This window comes from Macrotis lagotis, chromosome 2 (assembly GCF_037893015.1).
Source record: "Macrotis lagotis isolate mMagLag1 chromosome 2, bilby.v1.9.chrom.fasta, whole genome shotgun sequence".
Taxonomy (NCBI): domain Eukaryota; kingdom Metazoa; phylum Chordata; class Mammalia; order Peramelemorphia; family Peramelidae; genus Macrotis; species Macrotis lagotis.
In genome coordinates this window covers 104,223,519-104,239,164 of record NC_133659.1, presented here as the reverse complement: position 1 = coordinate 104,239,164, position 15,646 = coordinate 104,223,519, and the positions used below count along the sequence as shown (strand labels likewise).

Genomic DNA, 15,646 nt, shown 5'->3' with positions numbered 1-15,646 from the left:
CAAAGAAAGGACTCATATATTCATAAATATCTATAACAGCTCTTTGTTGTAGTAAAAACTAGGAAATGGGTTACTTATCAATTTGAGAATGAGTGAATAAATTATGATACATGAAATACTATTGGGTTTTAAGAAAGGACAGAGCCCAGTCACAGAGAAACCTGGGGAAACTTTTATGACCAGATGCAGAGTGAAGTAAGCAGGATTAGGAAAACAATTTTCACAATAACAAAAGCAATATAAAGAAAAAACAGCTTTATAAGACTTAGGAATTCCCATTTATGCAATGACCAACCAGAGGATTCCTGAGGATAATTGATGCAGAATGCTATATACCTTCTAACAGATGGTACAGAATGAGATGACCATTTTTGTACGTGACAGATGTGTGGGTTTGTTTTGCTAGACTTTGCTTATCTTTTTTTGCTCTGTTTTTCTTTTTTTATTTGGAAGAAAGACAGAGCTAGGGATAGTGATAACAGGAAAAAAAAGGGAAGAAAGAAAAGGAGGTCATGGAAGCCTTTTAAAAATGCCCAGAAGAAAATTCATAAGAAAACATAGAAAAGCTTTGAAGGCAATATGTTCAATTTATAATATTTATTTAAAAGCAAGCTGTGTTATAGAGATTTGTAGTTTAACATGATATTCTCTTTTTTCTTTGCTTATGGAAATGTTTTTTCTTTCTGTAGTTTTGAAGTTCAGAAGAACAGTTTAAAAATTTTTTTTGAATTGATTTCAATCAGGCCCCGGTTGGAACCCTATGTTGTTTCTCAAATGGGTAACCAAAGCACTGATAGAAACCTTAGAGGCATTATCTTCAAAAAACTGGATATGCCAACATATTGGACAGGCTATTTACAGTAGTTAGATCACAAATGAGCAAGCTGCCTAAACCTTAATTTCCTCATCTTTTAAAAGAAAGAAGGTGGTCTGGATAATCTTCAAGATCCTTTCCAGCTCTAATTATTTGTGTATGATTCTGAGGAATTCATTTGAAATTTAGTGGTTTTATCCATTGTTCACCTATTAATGATGGTTGGGGATACTTTTGATTTGACTCTACAAGAGTCCCACGTCTTACAGATTTGATTTTTGTGGTTAGCTCTCTTCTGCTGTCATATGTTTTATGTTATTCTTCTAGAACTTTCTTTGGAAACAAACCAAAGCAGATGCCAAACATCTAGAGTTTTATTCTTTCTTTTCTTCCTTATTTCTTTTGTACCTTCTTCTGTGTGGACTGATGTCTCCTAAGCATAATTAAAAAAATAAAAAGTTGTGGTTCTCTTTTTTAAAATTATGGATCACTTTTTAAAATAAAATTTATCAATATAATTTCTTTTTACATTGCCTCATTTTCTAATATATTCCTCCCAATTCTCTAACCCCAGTTCAGCAAAACTAACATATCCAAAAAAAATTGACATTATGTGCAACCTTCTATACCCAATATTCTGTTACCTCTCTATATAAGGGGAGACCTATGGGGAAGGGAGGGAAGCACTTTCTTTCATCTCTTCTTTGAGATTAAACTTGGTAAATAATTTTGCAGCATTCAATTTCAATTTTTTTATTCTTTCAATTTATATCATTGTAGTCATTCCATATGTTGTTTTGCTGTTTTTTTAAAACAAAGAATTAAATAAACTTTAATTGCAAGAAAATAAGCTAATCAAGAGGCCACATGTACATTTATAATCAAAGTGATGATGATGATGATGATGATGATGTTTCTTCCATTCTGGAAGGAGACCCCGACATCAGGGAGGTGATGCTATGACAAGCATGTTAACTAGATTTGAGTGAGAGGGAGGCTATGTTAAGTCACCAGTCTCCCTTTCTCCTCCAGAGTCATCTGGGTCCAGTGACTAGATATGAATCAGGATGACTGAGATGGCCTTGAATGTGAGGCAATCAGGGTTAAGTGACTTACCCAATGTAAGTAAGTGCCAAGCATATGAGGTCAGATTCTCCCAACCCCAGGGCCAGTGCTCCATCCAAACCTGCTAGCAGGTTTCCACCCTCTTCCCTGCACCCCCCAATAGTCAATTTGTAATGCAGGAACAAAGTTCAGGGAAGAGACTGGGACTGGATATATAACTCTATGAGTTAGGTACATAGAGATAATAAATATATAAGAGTTGATGAGGTTACAGAGAGAAATGGAAAGAGAGAGAGGGAGGGAGAAAGAAAATAAAGAGAAAGAGAGAGAGAAGAGGGAGGGAGAGGGAGAGAATAAGTAAAGAAGGTAAGGTTAAAGATGATAAAGATGATATAGCAAAGGAGATGGTGTACTTAAAGAGGTAGGAACAAATTCAAGAGATAATATCACATGTTTTGCTGTTTTCTTATTTCACTTTAAATTAGTTCATATAATTCTTCCTATGCTTCTCTGTATTTAACATATTTGTCATTTTCTTACAGCACCATAATATTCCTTTACATTCTTGTATCACACATATATTTAACCATTTCCTCAACTGATACACTTGTACTTTGTTTCCAGTTCTTTGTTACTACAAAATATGTTACTATCAATATTTCCAATATTACATCCCATATCAATTTTTGTATGTTTTACTAGACAATTTATTTACTGTGGTATTTTTGGAAGGCAGCTAGGAGGCACAGTAGGTAAAGCTCTGGTCTTGGGGTCCAGAAGTGAATTCAGATGGACCTCAGACCCTTACTACCTGTGTGACCCTAAGCAAGTTACTTCACCCTGTTTGCCTCTATTCTCTTTCTGTAAAATGAGCTAGAGAAAGATATGGCAAACCACTCCAGTATCTTTGCCAAGAAAATATCAAATAGAGACACAAAGAAATGAACTTGATTAAACAATGACAAAAATGAATGTTTTGGTTTAATGGAGTCTTTTAGTCATTGACTTACTTAGCAGTAGAAATCTCTGTTTCAAATGGCATGGGCATTTTAGATACTTTCTTTTATTTGTTTTTCTGTTTTTTCACATCTGTACAATAGTCATGTTGTAAAAATAAGCATAATCCCCCCATACAGAAAGAGAAACCTCAAGAAAAATAAAGTGCGAGGAAAAAAAATGTGCTTTAGTCTATTCAGACACCATCATCTCTGTCTTTGGGATGGATAACAACATTCTTTATCCTAAGTCCATCAGAGAAATTATTTCAGTATTTTTTATTACAGTTGCTATTACTAACTGTATTTTCCACCATCCTATTCCCCCACACCCCAATTTATTCTATTCTTTCTCCTTTCACCTTGTCCCTCCTCAAAAGTGTATTGTATCTGACTACCCTCTCCCATGATCTTCCCTCTCTTCTATCAGCTACACTTCCCCCTCCCCTCCCCTCTCCCTTTCCTCTCCTTTTTTCCTCTAGGGTAAGATAGATTTCCATACCTAATTGAATAGGTATGTTATTTCCTCTCTGAGCCACATGAAGTCTCACTAACTCCCCCTTACTTTCCTCCCCTTCCGTTCCATTTTCTTGCCTCTTTTATGTAAAATAATTTAGCCCTTTCTCCCAAAACATTCCTTTCTCACCCATCAACTCCATCTTTTTAATATATTATGCCTTCAAATTCAACTCCCTCCTGTGTTTCATCTATACGTGTACCTTCTAACTGCTCTAATGAGAAGGCTCATATGAATTATCAGTATCATCTTCCTATGTGGCAATGCAGGCAGTTCAACATCATTAAATCCCTCATAATTTGCCCTTCCCATTCACCTTCTCTATGCTTCACCTGAGTCCTGTTCTTGAGGATCAAACTTCCTGTTTAGCTCTGGTCATTTCAACAGGAAAGTCTGAAATTCCCCTATTTCATTGAATGTTCATCTTCTTCCCTGAAAGAGGATGTTCAGTTTTGCTGGGGTAGTTGATTCCTGATTGTAATTCAAGCTCTTTTGCCTTCCAGAATATCATGTTTCAAGCCCTATGAGCCCTTAATGTAGAAACTGTTAAAACTTGTGTTGTTCTGACTATAGCTCCACAACTTGGGGTTTCTGGAATTTGGTTTTAATATTCTTGGCAGTTTTCATTTTGGGATCTCTTTTAGGTAGTATTTGATAGATACCCTCAATTTCTATTTTAATCCCTGCTTCTAGGATATCAGGGCAGTTTTCCTGGATTATTTATTGAAAAATGAATCTAGGGTCTTTTTTAGTCATAATTTTCAGGTAGTTCAATAATTTTAAATGATCTCTTCTGGATCTGTTTTTTAGATCAGTTGTTTTTCCAATGAGATATTTCACATTTTTTCTAGTTTTTTATTCTTTTGATTTTGTTTCATTGTTTCTTGATTTCTCACAAAGTTATCAGTTTCCGTTAGTTCCATTCTACATTTTAAGGAATTATTTTCCTCAGAGATCTTTTATATCTCTCTTTCCATCTGTCCAATTCCACAATTTAAAGTTTTATTCTCTTCATTAGCCTTTTAGACTGCTTTTTCCATTTGACTTATACTTTTTTTTTAAGTTTTGGCAAGGCAAATGGGGTTAAGTGGTTTGCCCAAGGCCATACAGCTAGGTAATTATTAAGTGTCTGAGACTGGAGTTGAACCCAGGTACTCCTGACTCCAGGGCCAGTGCTTTATCCACTAGTTACCTAGCCACCCTAGGCTGGTTTTTAAGATGTTATTTTCTTTCTTTTTTTCCCAAGGCAATGGGGTTAAGTGACTTGCCCAAGGTCACACAGTAAAGTAATTATTAAGTGTCTAAGGCCATATTTGAACTCAGGGCTGGCTCTCTCTATACACTGTGCCACCTAGCTGACCCAAGATGTTTTTTTTCATCATTATTTTTTTATATCTCCTTTATTAAGCTGTTGACTTGGTTTTTATGATTTTCCTGTTTATCACTCTCATTTCTCTTCCCAATTTTTCCTCTACCTCACTTACTTGATATTTCAAAATATTTTTTGAGCTGTTCCATAGCCTGAGACCAATTCATATTTTTCTTGGAGGCTTTGGATATAGAAGCTTTGATTTTGTTATCTTCTGAGTGTGTATTTTGATCTCCCATAGGATCAAAGTAATTGTCTAAGGTTGGATTTTTTTTTCATCTGTTGTTGGCTCATTTCCCCAGCCTATGACTTGATTTTAACTCTTTGTTAAGGTGGGACTCTGCTTCCAGGGTGGAGAATGCACTGTTCCAAGTTTTTGAGGGTTTTTTCAGCTATTTTCAGGTACACCCCCACTCCTGGGATTTTAATTCCTTCAAGGGCTTATGAGAGGCTATGACTGCTCTCCTGGCCCTTGCTCTGGCTAATGAATGACCACAAGCACTCCTCCCTGCCCTAGGACTGTGAGGAGGGTTCCTGCTCCTCTATGACTATAAAACTCCTTTTCCTGAGACTGGGGTCCCAGATTGAAACCTATATCTAAGTATGGGCAAAGCCACAGAGTCCTCAGAGACAGCATAGAGACCTCTGCAGTCTCCCCAGACCCCTTTACGATCCATGGGCTGATTGCTCTGGAAGTAGTTGTCAGGTGACTTCCTGCTGTGTACCTCCCCAGACCTGCTCCTGATTCCCAAGACTGGGTCTTTGTTGAGGCTTACATTGGACTGGGCTCCGCTCTCACTGGAGTGGCAGAGTTTTCCCACTGACCTTTCATGTTTTCCTTGACAATCCTTGGTCTGAGTGGTCTGGAAATCACCCACCACTGCCACAAACTCAGGCACCCCAAGCTATTCCTGGATGGCTGGGACCAATTTGCTCTGGCACAACCTGAGCTGTGCTGTGTAACAGACCCTTTCTGTGAATCTTTCAAGTTGTCTTGGGCTGGAAAATTGTTTCATTCAGTCTTTCTGTGGATTTTGCCACTCTAGAATTTGATTAAAGTCATTATTTAAAGTTATTTATAGTGGTCTGGGCGAGAAATCCCAGGATTTCCTGCCTTCACTTGGCCATCTTGGTCCTGCCCCTTTAGTCATTTTCTTGCATAATTCTAAATTGCTTTCCAGAATCGATATCCACATCAATCCATAGCTCTTCCAACACTGCATTAATGTCTTGCCTTTCTACAACCCTTCCAATATTGGTTATTTATATCTTTTATCATCTTCATCAAATTTTTAGGTCAGAGATGAAACATCTATGTTTTGATCTGCATTTCTCTTATTATTAATGATTTAGTAGATTCTTTCAAGGATTGCTAACATTTTGCTTATTAATAAAATTGACTGCTTATTGATTCATAAATGGCTTGAGTACAATGTATTTCTGGTAATTGTCTATATATCTTGAACTTTACTAAGCTTTGTTAGAAGTGGGGTTGAAGACAAAGGTCCCTGCCACATGGAAGTGTTATATATCTAAAGCTACTAGTCCAACTTCCTTCATTTTACAAGATGAGAAAACTGAGAGGTTGCAACTTTCTCATGAACAAGAGTAGGATGTGAACCTTCATCTTTTGACCTTAAAGTCAAATGTTCTTTGTAGTATTTCAAGCTGCCTTTGCTGTCCCTCCAAATGCTGGGACTATGGGATTGCTCTCCATCCTGAGGTTTTGGCTTCAGGACCAATATCTTTAAACATCTGAAGGACTATCACAGGGATGATGGACTGGGAAAGTACTGGGACTGATGGATGGAAGGTACAATGAGGAAGATTTCCCTTCAATGTAATCTGTTAGAAAGAACTTTGTAACAATCTGGATTGTCATAGAGACCGAGATTCTTGCTGCTCCAAGTATTCAAGTGAAAATTTGATGACTTCGTGTCAAGGGATTTATATGATATGAATTAGGCTGCAACTCTTGGGTTCTGACTATGTATAGGTGATGAGTCCTCTGCCCTACCTCCAGGAAAATGTCCATCCAAAAATCCACTTTAGTTATTGTCATTGTTCAGTTATACCAGACTCTTTGTGACTCCATTTGGGGTTTTCTTGGAAGAACTACTGGAATAATTTGCCATTTCCTTCTTGAGTTCATCTTACAGATGAAGAAACTGAGGCACACATGATTAAATGACTTGTCCAAGGTCACATAGCCAGTAAGTGTTTGAGGCAAAATTTGAAGTCAGGAACTGTGCCAGGTCTATAACTGACTCAAGGCTGTACTTTTTTCACTGTGTCATATAGCTGCCCAGTTTAGCAAATGTGCTAATAACATATAATAATATAATAACATATAATTTTCACTCACTGGAAGGGAAAATTATTTCATTACCTTTTGTTTTGTAATCCTCTAATGCATATACCATTTAATGTTTTTATCTTCCTATCAGATTAGAAGGGCAGCTAGATGGTGCAATGGATAAAGCACCAGTCCTGGAGTCAGGAAGATCTGAGTTCAAATCTGCCCTCAGGTATTTGATACTTACTAGCTGAGTGACCTTGGGCAAGTCACATAACCCTGATTGCCTTGAATCCAGGACCGTCTCGGGTGTCCTGATCCATATCTGGTCACTGCACCCAGATGGCTCCAGAGGAGGTGGCTTAATGTAGCCCCCTTCACTCAAATCCATTTCACATGCTTGTCATGGCATCCCTTCCCTGGTGTCATGGTCTTTTTTTTTTTTTGAGAAAGAATAACAACAATTAGATTGGAAGCTCCCCAAGGATAGGGCCTATATTTGATCTAAACTTCATATCCACCCTCTCCCTTGTCTTTAGTGCAATGTTCCCAGTTGGTTCAGCATTTATTAAGAGGCTTGCTCTATGCTAATCACTGTGTTAAATTCTGGAGAATACAAAGAAAGATAAAAACAATTTCTGTCCTTAAGGAGCATACCTTCCGTATACAGTTAAATTCTTTTTTTTTTTTCACATTTTAAGTTTTATTCCAGGGGCCCGGGCAGGAGGGCTGCTGCCCTAGGACCGGACTGGGGGTGAAGGGAGTGTTCTGGAAGCCCCGGCTTCACCGGTAGAGGAAGTCAGCCTGGATGTTGGCGGCAATCTCGGCCTCCCACTTTTCCCTGTTATTGAGCAGTTTCTCTTTGTTGTAGAGCAGTTCCTCATGGGTCTCAGTGGAGAATTCAAAGTTGGGGCCCTCCACGATGGCATCCACAGGACAGGATTCCTGGCAGAAGCCACAGTAGATGCACTTGGTCATATCGATATCGTACCGCGCTGTCCTCCGACTGCCGTCCCCTCTGGGCTCAGCCTCGATGGTGATGGCCTGAGCTGGGCAGACGGCCTCACAGAGTTTGCAGGCGATGCACCGCTCTTCCCCCGATGGGTAGCGCCTCAAGGCGTGCTCAAAGGGCCCTTCTCAGAGGGATAGTTGATGGTGGCGGGTTCTCGGAACAGATAACTCAGAGTCATCCCCAAACCTCGGAAGAGCTCTGTCCACAGAAGGGTCTGGGCTGCTCGGTCGGTCACGGACTTCAGGTCCATGGAGAGCTAGCTCCTTCATATTCACATACTTGTAGGAGGCGGCGGAGGGGCTGCCGTGGAGGCCTCGGGCCAGGCTTCGGCAACTGGCAGGTCCTGCGCCTGCCAGCCGGCAAAGGACCCTCAGCAGAGCCGCGTTGGGGGCGCCCATCTGGAGGGAGATCTCACGCCCACCGCCGCCGCTGAGCCTCCGAGCCGGGGTATATACAGTTAAATTCTTAATTAATATCTGTCAAACTGGATTACATTGATATTATATTGGTCCCAAAACATAACTTGGACTGGGTATTGCTTGAAGACCCCCTCTCTTAAGCCCAAAAGCTCAGGTTCAATAGTTCCTGAGAAGAGACCCTTGAAGCAGAGCTTCCCTCTCTTCATTGTCAGATACTTGAAGCAGACTCCTTCCCCTGCCTTTATCTCTATGATCATGGAATGTACCTGAGCTACCAGCCACAGAATTGGTATGCAATAATAGTGACTTCAAGTATTTTGCTACCTGACTTGTTTCCTTTTCTTAGAGGCACAACTAGGGTAGAGCAGTCAAGACTGCCTCAGGATGTCAAAATTTAGATGATATTGGCAGCACTAACACATATCCTACTTCCTCCCTGTCTACTGATAGTCCCATTACAGATTAACTACTCTTTGTGGGTACAACTGTGCTCCCTTCCCTTGGTAGCTGACTCCTTAGTAGTGGCCTCCTCTGTATTTGGGTTTCTATCTCCCTTTGAGTCTCTCCTCCCACTTTGCCTTGGGTCCCAAGGTCCAAGATCTCTCTTTGAGTTACTTCCCTCGAGTAAATTTGTCTTAAAAGGTTGATTAGAATATAACTTTTTTGAAACCAGAGAATTAGAGTTGCTAGTTACATTTCAGCTTTCTTATGTCCTCATATCTGTCACAGAAGGAAACCAATTTTTTTTAAGGCTCCATCATTGTGCTTCTCATGCCTCTGTTCTCTCACTTTGATGCATAAGTAAATATTTAATGGACATAGACTAATTGTAGAGCACAATTCTAGGGAAATACAAAGCTAAATAAGATATAATAAATTCCTTCCCTGAGGTCACTTACAACAAATTTTGGGGAAATAACTGGAAAATAGGAGTGGGGTCATAATAAATGACCTCTAAGTTTCTTTCTCACTTTAAAACACCATAGGTTTTATAGGGGTTCAGAAATGAAAAGATGTCTAATAATTGCCAATATTCTGAAGTTAGAAGTAAAGACAATAAATGCCTAAGAAATTCACGGACTTCCTTTTTTGTTTGTTTGTTTTTTTTCTTCACTAGAAATGTCACTTTATTTTTTTTCCTTTTCCTTTTATTTTAGGCAAGGGTTTAAGTGACTTGCCCAAGGTCATACAGCTAGGCAATTATTAAGTGTCTGAGGTCAAATTTGAACTCAGGTCCTCCTGACTTCAGAGCCGATGCTCTATCCACTATACCACCTAGCTGTCCCAGTACTTTCTTTTTTTAAAAATTTTTTCTAACATTTTATTTGTTTTCCAATTATATACAATAGTAGTATCTACCTATCATTCTTTGAAAGGTTTTCAATTTTATAATTCCCCCCCTCCCCCCCAGAAGACTGTCAGATGGTCTTTACATTGCTTCCATCCTATACATTAATGTAAATTGAATGTATTATAAGAGTAAACATAAGCGTAAACATAGACCCCCCCCCCAAGAAGATGAGAAACCTTAAGAATAGAGAGAGAAAAAAAGTTGTACTTCAGTCTGTGTTCAGATTCCAATGGCTCTGTCTCTGGGGTGAGTTGTTTTCTTTATCATAAGTCCACCAGAGAAGTTGCTTCAATATTTTTCCCACAGTTGCAATTACTAGCTGTACCTCCACTCTATTCCTCCCCACTCTCATTTATTCTGGCCCTGTCCAAAAGTGTGTTGTATCTGAGTACCCTCTCCCTCAATCTTCCCTCTCTTCTATCACCTATTCCCCCTTCCCTTTCCCCATTCCCCCTTATCCTATCCCTTTCTTCTCATTTTTCTCTAGGGTAAGATAGATTTCCTCATCCTATTAAGTGTGTATGTTATTTCCTCTCTGAGCCATCTCTCATGAGAATGAAGGCTCACTCATTCCCCCTTGCCTTCCCCCTTTCCACTCAATTGGAAAAACTTTTTTCTTGAATCTTGTGTGAAATTTCTTAGCTTCTTCTTCATCTCCTTTCCCTTTCTCCCAATACTTTCCTTTATCATCCATTGACTCCATCTTTTTACTATATTTTACCATTATATTCCACTCCTTCCTCTTTCTAACAGCTCTTATAAATGAAAAAGTTCATATGAGTTATCAATATTTTCTTCTGATGCAGGAATACAAACAGTTCGACATCATTAAGTTCCTCATAGTTAGTCCTTCTCTTCCACCCCCTCTATGGCTCACCAGAGTCATGTACTTAGAGATCAAACTTTCTGTTCAGCTCTGGTTGTTTCAACAGGAAAGTTTGAAAGTCCCCTGTTTCATTGAAAGACCATCTTTTCCCCTGAAAGAGGATGTTCAGTTTTGCTGGGTAGTTGATTTTCGGTTGTAAACCAAGATCTTTTGCCTTCCAAAATATCATATTCCAATCCCTACGAGACCTTAGTGTAGATGCTTCCAGATCTTGTGTAATCTTGACTATGGAGCCTCAGTAGTTGAATTGTTTATTTCTGGCAACTTTTAGAATTTTCTCTTTGATTTGGGAGTTTTGGAATTTGACTACAATATTCCTGGAAGTTTTTGTTTTGGGATCTCTTTCATGAGGTGACCGATGAATCCTCCCAATTTCTAGTTTACCCTCTGCTTCTAGGATCTCAGGGCAATTTTGCTGTATTATTACTTGAAAAATGAAGTCTAGGCTCTTCTCCTGGTTGTGGCTTTCAGATAGCCCAGTAATTTGGTTTTTTTAGGTTTTTGCAAGGCAATGGTTAAGTAGCTTGCCCAAGGCCACATAGGTAGGTAATTATTAAGTATCTGAAGCCAGATTTGAACTCAGATACTCCTGACTCCAGGGCAGTGCTCTATCCACTGTGCCACCTAGCCACCCCTGCCCAATAATTTTTAAATTATTTCTTCTGGATCTGTTTCCAAGGTCAGTTGTTTTTCCAATGAGATATTTCACATTTTCTTCTAATTTTTGGCTTTTTTAGAAGAGTTTTATTTCTTTCTGATTTCTTGCAAAGTCATCAGCTTCCTTTAGTTCCATTTTGCATTTGAAGGAGTTATTTTCCTCAGAGAGCTTTTTTAATCTCCTTTTCCAGCTGGACAATTCTGTTTTTTAAGGCATTCTCCTCCTCATTTGCCTTTTTGTTTTGCTTTTTCTATTAGGCCTAAACTGGTTTTTAACATATTATTCTCTTCAGTATATTTTGCTATATCTTTCAAGCTGTTGATTTGGTTTTCATGATTTTTCTGCATCTCTCTCTATTCTCCCAATTTTTCCTCCATCTCCCTTAATTGCCTTTCAAAGTCTGTTTTTTGAGCTTATCCATAGTCTGAGCCCATTTTCTAATTCTCTTGGAGGTTTTGGATGTGGAAGCTTCAATTTTGTCATCATATGAGCATTTTATTTTTTAGGTTTTTGTAAGGGAAATGGGGTTAAGTGGCTTGCCCAAGGCCACACAGCTAGGTAACTATTGAGTGTCTGAGACTAGATTTGAATCCAGGTACCCCTGACTCCAGGGCCGGTGCTTTATCTACTACACCACCTAGCCACCTGCCTGAGTATGTGTTTTGATCTTCCATGGGACTAAATTAATTCTCTATGGTCAGATTCTTCTTTTTCTGTTGTTTATTCATTTCCTCAGCCCAAGACAGCACTTCCAAGGCTTTGGGGTTTTTTTTGGGGGGGGGGGGACACTCCACTGGGATCTTTATTCCTCCAAGGTCTTATGCTCTCTTGCCTGTACTTTGATATGTAGATGACCACAGCACTTCCCTCTGTCCTGGGGCTATAAGGAGGGATCAAGCCTGGCTACTTAGTATGGAAGCCCAAATTGCAACCAGGATCTGAGTGTAGGCTAGCAACAGAGTCCAACCCTGAAGGAGAGCAGAGAAATCTCTGCAGACTTTCCTGACCCCTTACTGCCTCTGGGGTTGCAGGCTGCTTTCTCTGGATCTCGCTGAAGATTCTGTGGCTGGTGCTCCTCTCTTCACACTCACCCAGGTGCAGCAGAGTTCTCTCACCGCCCCTTCAAGCTGTTGCTGGTGATCTCTGGGCTGGGCTGGGCTGCACTGGGCTGGACTGGGCTGGATTGGGCTGCACTGCAGCTGCAGCTTTTTTCCAATCCCCAGTCCTAGTGAAACACACCTTTCCCGTGGAACTTGTAAGTTATCTTGGACTGGGAAAATGTATCACTCAGTCTTTCTGTGGGTTCTGCCCCTCTAAATTTTGGCTAGAGTCATAATGTTTTCTGGCTTTTGGAGTTTTGGGGTGAAGGAGTTCTGGGGAAATGCTATCGTCTCGCCTCTATTTTGGCTCTGTCCCCGACTTTCAAATTTGGAAGAGACTTCAGAGGCATCTCATCTAATCTGAATGAAGGCATCATGCTTATACCTGGACAAGATCTCCTCTTGAGCATACCTGACCAGTGGATATCAGTTTTTCCATTTTAGTGGGAGAAAACTCAGACCCTCCCAGGGAACCCATTTAATTTATTTTGGATAGCTGTATTTGTCAGGAAGTTTTCCCTTTTGTTAGGCCAAAATCTATTTCTCTGAAATGTCCACCTACTGATTCTAGTTCTGCCCTCTGGGGCTGAGTGAAACTGGTCTAATTCTTCTGCCACAAGACAGTCATTCATATACTTGATGACAGCTATCAAGTTTGGAGCAAAATCTTCTTTTATTCAAGATAAACATCTCCAGATCACAGAATCAGAGACAGTCATAGAATCTTGGAAAGAAAAGAGACTTCAGAGGCCATTTAGTTCAACCCTTACTGAAATAATAACAATAACTGGGCCATTGCCACTAGACATTACAGATAAATTATCTTTAAGGAGCCCTGACTTATTGATAGATGCAGATGATGCAAGGGAATGGTAGCTCCTGAGCAACTTATCACTTCAAGCTACATAAATTAAAGACTTTTCAGATACTTGCCAAGGCACAACTTGATGGAGAGAATTATCCAACAAATCTTACTCTTTTTCACAAACTAACAGAGGACAAATTCATGCAGGATAAGCACAGACATCAAAATACTCTTGCCTATTCACAAATAAACTCTGGGAATGGGAACACAATCATAGACATAACTGTTGTCCACAGTTGCTTAGATCTGACTCTGATCTCTAAAGGACAACACTTTTACCAGATTTCACCACATCAGATTCTCATAATTAAGTTACATAGAATAAAACGGTTTCAAAATTTGAAGACATAGTAGAAGGAAGTAAAGTCATATGCAAACAAAATGAGTTTGACTGACCATCCCTGTCACCCTATCTCTTACCAGAACAAGAATGCTTCCAGTGAGGTTGTAAAAAATGGCCTGGCATCCCAATATTTTAAATACAAAAAGCAATTATTTCATTCACCTGTGCTGAATATTAAATATAAAAGAATAAGAGCAGGATGAGGCAGGAGTCAGGAAAACCTAAGTTCAAATCTAGTTTCAGATACTTTTATCTGTGGCAAGTAATTTAACCTCTATTTGCCTCAGTTTCCTCAAACTATAAAATGGAGATAACAATTGCACCTGTCTCCCAGGGTTGTTGTAAGGATTAAATGAGACAATAGCTGTAATGTTGCAAATAGTAGGCACCATATAAATATGCTAGCTAAAATTATTAGCTATATTAACTCAACCTAGTACAAGTGAGTGTCCATCAATTGAGGAATGGCTTAATAAACTGTGGTATATGTATGTGATGGAACACTACTGTTCTATTAGAAACCAGGAAGGATTGGAATTCAGGGAAGTCTGGAATGATTTGCATGAACTGATTCTGTGGGAGATGAGCAGAACCAGAACATTGTACACCCTAACAGCAACATGGGGGGTGATGTTCAACCTTAATGGACTTGTTTATTCCATCAGTGCAACAATCAGGGACAATTTTGGGATATCTGAAATGGAGAAAATCTGTATCCAGAGAAAGAATTGTGGAGTTTGAACAAAGACTAGACTGTTACCTTTAATTAAAAAAACCGTTATCTTATTATGTAATTTTGCTATCTCTTATACTATATTTTTCCCCTTAAGGATATGATTTTTCTCTCATCACATTCAACTTAGATCAATGTATACCATAGAAACAATGTAAAGACTGCCTTCCATAGGGGGTGGGGGGAGAGATTCAAGATTAGGGGGGGAAATTGTAAAATTAAAAATAAATAAATAAATTTAAAAGAATTGAATATGACTCAAAAACAACTAAACAATAAGAAAACACAAATTATGGGTAACTTACTGCTTCCTGAAGGAGCCCACTTTGATTTTTTTTTTTTTTTAGGTTTTTGGCAAGGCAATGGGGTTAAGTCCACTTTGCTTTTGAACAGTTTTAATTGTTTCCCTCCTAAGTTGAGCTGAATATCTGCCTTCTTTCAAATTCTACCATTGTTCCTCTTGCTAAGAAATCCAATTCTTCATACTGTGACTTTAAAATTTCAAAGTCATGTGTAATAAGACAGTAATCATTTCACCTTTTTCATCTCTAGTTACTTCAACCAATTCTGCCATGATGAATCTATTCTCTCATCATCCTGCTTGCCCTTTTCTGGACACCCTCTAACTAAACAATCTTTTATTCCAAATGTAGCATTTAGAATAGTATGGAATGCTCTAGATGTGCTCTGACTAGGATATGGGAATGGCAGGACTCTTACACTGGTTTTTCTGGAATCTGTATTCCTGTTAATGAAGTCTGGTGAAGCTATTCTGGGCATAATGTCCCCTTGTTGACCCAGTGCAGTCTCCTAAAATATTCTTGTCTTTCTCAAATAAACACATACAGTTGATTTTATGGAACACAGTTGGACTTTACATTTAGAATGCCAGCTCCTTGTGTGTAGGGATTCAATTTGCCTAGCACAGTGAGTGACACATAGTAGGTTCTTAATACTTATGTGTTGATTTTCTCATATTAAAATTTCCTTTTAAAAATCAGGGCAGGGGCGGCTAGGTGGTGCAGTGGATAAAGCACCGGCCCTAGAGTCAGGAGCACCTGGGTTCAAATCCGGTCTCAGACACCCAACAACTACCTAGCCGTGTGGCCCTGGGCAAGCCACTCAACCCCACCTGCTCTGCAAAAAAAAAAAACCTAAAAAAAAAATCAGGGCAGCTAGATGATGTAATGGATAGAGCCAGTGCTCTGGAGTCAGGAAGACAT

General features: G+C 39.2%; 1 protein-coding gene and 1 pseudogene across 7 annotated transcripts in view; one reads left to right on the top strand and one right to left on the bottom strand.

Moving 5' to 3' along the window:
* The window catches only part of PLEKHA6 (pleckstrin homology domain containing A6), a 220,861-nt gene that overhangs the window by 26,041 nt on the left and 179,174 nt on the right, over positions 1–15,646 (top strand). The window lies entirely within an intron of this gene.
* Positions 7,840–8,466, bottom strand: LOC141511133 (NADH dehydrogenase [ubiquinone] iron-sulfur protein 8, mitochondrial pseudogene; annotated as a pseudogene).